Genomic DNA, 3,731 nt, shown 5'->3' on the forward strand with positions numbered 1-3,731 from the left:
ATCCTGTGCTCCAACTGGCCGTCCTCAGCCTCTACCAGTCATAGAGAATCCAAGTGGATCCAGTTTGTCTTTCATCCTATTGTGTGGATCAGACTAAAAACCATGGCTCTTGAGTATAAATGACCTCTTTGGACAAATCAGAAAGCTGGTTTGAAGCAGCTCACTTCCACTCAGATCTCAGTGTCTTCAGTTTAGGGCTGACAAATTGTGCTGCACAGAGCTTGGAAACAGAGGTTCCCTTGACAGACAAGGAGCACAATTATCACAATATGATGAAGGAGTATCCGTGAGTGCGTACTGCACCGTTAATTACTGTCCTTTTTCTACAGGCTTCTAATGTGAGGAAAAACACAGAATGACAAGTGTGGGAAAGAGCAAGCACTAAATTACTGTCAGAAAAATAAACGGAGCAGCACAGTGGTGCTCAGTGATTTACGGGGGCAATTAGTCACCACCCCACGGCGCTGCTGAGGACGCCTGGCAGCAGACACATCGGGCCCAGAGGAGGAAGAGGCTCTGCACTAAGCTCCAGATGACTTTTCGAACAAGAGCGAGACCATGAGCACATGAGGTTCTGTGTGTTCATTCTGGGTGTCTACCTTCACACTCCTCACCAGCTTGATAAATAAAGAGACTTCTAGTGCAGTGTTACGGTTCTGTGTGTTCAACACCCCCAGCCGCAGCTTTCTTCTCTCAAGCTGCCCATCCCTTAAGACCCCCCCCCTTTCCTATTGTCCTATGGCATTCTTCTTGCATCCTTCCAGCCTGCTCCACATTTGTTAGAACAACGTGGTGCTAAGGAATTTAATCCAAACCTTCTCTGACGAAATTTGATGTGAAAAAGGGGCCACAAAACAGGAAATGAGATGATAAACTTCCCAACGTTTGCACACACGTTCATTACCAATGCATTGTCTGTACATATGTAACGACACGTTGTTTATTTGGGTATAATTAATTGGTGTAGATTCCTTTACAAATATCTACTATCAAAAGAAACCTAGCATGGCAGATGAGAGATCTACAGAGAGACAAAGACCACGGTGACTAAAGGCCACATCTGAGTGGGGACAACAGCAAAGCTGTGTAAGGAGTCCTCGTACAGGTGACCAGAGGACATTGCCATCTCACGCCCAAAACACCTGCTCTGTCAGGAATGTGTTCAGTGACTCCGAACAGTTTGAGATTGTGTCCCAACACACTTGCTTTTGGCTTTCAACCTGAAGTCCCAAAGAGGCAGAACCATGCTGATGACCTGGGTATCCAGTGCGCCGTTCAGCGGGAATCTGAACTTATTTCTCTCCCTTCCTCTCCCCTCCTTGCTCTTTTCTCTTCTCTCCATTCCCCTTAGCATGGTGTCACTGTGTAGCCCAGGCTGGCCTTGAGCTCTCTACTCACCTTTAGCCCTACCACAAACAGCGCTAGAGGTAAAGTTATGCACATGTCAGTTAGACACCGCATGTCTACTAAGAAATATTAAAAAGGGAGGAACTGCAGCTTTTCTTGGTATTTTCCTCCACATTATTAAGTCATTTCCCCCTTGAATTTTATAAGCACACACTTTAAAAAATGTTAATAACATGCACTAAGATTCGCTGTAGAATCACATTTCACAACCATAGTCACACTGGTTCTCTCTTCCCCTGTAACAATGAACGCAAAGCCAACCATCAAGGGAGATGGATACGTTTCTCTGCAATATTTCAGGCATATGAAATTACTCAAATCTTACGCAGATGCCAGAAATGGTGTAATTAAAAAGGTCCGTCAATGCACAAAACCCATTTTTAAAGGCATCATGCAGTTCCCAGATTCTCTTTCCCCCAAAGTCATGTTGTGGTTTCTGTAGAGAGACAAACTGAAAACGCCACCCACTTTTTTTTTTATAAATGATATTTAAGGTATAAAATCTCCGCTTTTATGATACACTTTGTCGTTTCTTTGATTTAGGTGGAACATCCTGAAAATACTACCTCTATAAGGGCCACATTTTTATATACATATTATTTTTATTTAGGCATTATGTCTAAACAGAATTTAAGGAGGAGTGAAAATGACATTGGCTATTATAGTTATTTCTTGATTAAAATGCTAGCCTTTTGTATCCAGATTTGAATATCTACAAATCACAAAACTTCCATACTTTTCAAAGAGAGGACTTGGGTTGAATGAAAAACGAAGGCTGGAACCTTTTCGTGTGTATGTTTGTATAGAATATTTATGCAGTATTCTGACTTGGCTATAATCTATAATTCTTGGCTATTATTTCAGTTGCAACAATAATTTTTAGATTAATGGTTATAATTTTAGTAAGGCACACATGAAAAGTTTTATGTTCCTGCTTGAAAGGAGGATCATTAAATATTCATTATTACTACTCAAATTAGGTGTCAGGCTCTACATAACAGTTACCCATTATCATCTCACTAGTTTAGATTCAGCAGTAAGTGAATGGCAGGCAGCGTGTGGCTCAGAGCAGTGGAGTAATTGTAGGGGAGGGCTGGGCAACAGGAAGAAAAGTGATTTTAAAACCTCATTTGATATACTTATGTTGACAAATTATTTAAAGGAATTACTGTATCATCAGTAAACATGTTTATGTGTTGGGATGGGATCCTGCAAGAATTTGCTTCTAGCTGCTTAATTACCCCATGATGGTGAAAAACATGTTTCTTCAAATAGGAGGAAAACACTCAGATCCAAAGGCTGAGCTGTGGTAGTCAAGTGTGCACACCTAACTTCATCGTGAGGAAAAGCGCCTTTGCTTTTTACAATGAGCCCTCTCCATCTGTCACCAGATAGACTTATCAGGAACAAAAATGTAAAACAGAGTTTTATAAATATTGGGATGCACATATATAGAGACAGTGTCTTATCAGTCTATTTTGGAAAGATGCACAAAGAAAATAAACGCAATTATATTTTAATACAAAAGAATATTTTTGTTTTTTCCTTTTCACATACCTTGATAGTTCAGTTAGGTGAGAACATTGAGAGAGCCACGTGTTGTTTAAAACAAATCTTTCCATATTACTCAGTAAATTTAAATTGGTTCCTTTTCCATAGTAAATAGCCATAAACTTGATTCCGATCACATGTAACTTTAGAGTTTTTGTCTTAAAGGATCAGATTGTAGCCTATGAGCAAATGCAGTTCTGCATTTTTTCAACACTGCATCTGGACTCTTCATAATGATGGTTTATTTTATTTTTTCTGCACTGAGGAGGAAAAAGAATATATAGGTCCATGAATCAATCTAGGTAATGGGGAAGGTAGAAGTAATAAATAATACAGTAACAACCCTAAACTAATGAGCTGTTGCTAAGGTACATTTCATAGGCTCATCCTCTATATAAAAGTCACTAATGACCCCTCGGTGTAATCAGATGATAAAGCTTTGCCATAAGGCAACACCTGTGCAATTAGAACTGCAGATTCCTTTGCACGTTTCATTAATTTCAGGATTTTGTAAAGGCACAATGACTACACTAATAATCTAGTCTACTTGACTCCATGTCTACTGGAAACAAAGTATCTAATTAGATAAAGGTAATTAATTAGAGATAAATGGAGCTAATCAGGCTCGGTTAACACTAATTCTCTGAATTAAGACATTTTGGGACACCTACTATCCCGCTGGCTTTGATATTCTACATAAAGTGTAAGTTCTAGAGGGATCAGGAATGCTGGCGTTTGAGAACTGAGCAGTCTTTTGATGGTGTATTTAGGCA

At 39.7% G+C, this 3,731-nt stretch overlaps 1 long non-coding RNA gene across 1 annotated transcript in view; it reads left to right on the forward strand.

Annotated features, from left to right (window-relative positions):
• The window catches only part of LOC117713080 (uncharacterized), a 17,924-nt gene extending 17,279 nt beyond the window's left edge, over window positions 1-645 (forward strand). Inside the window, exon 2 of the long non-coding RNA XR_004607362.2 lies at window positions 330-645. This is a non-coding gene — a long non-coding RNA (uncharacterized LOC117713080). The remainder of the gene's footprint in view (window positions 1-329) is intronic.
• The last annotated feature ends 3,086 nt before the right edge of the window (window positions 646-3,731 follow it).

Source organism: Arvicanthis niloticus, chromosome 7, assembly GCF_011762505.2.
Source record: "Arvicanthis niloticus isolate mArvNil1 chromosome 7, mArvNil1.pat.X, whole genome shotgun sequence".
Lineage (NCBI taxonomy): Eukaryota > Metazoa > Chordata > Mammalia > Rodentia > Muridae > Arvicanthis > Arvicanthis niloticus.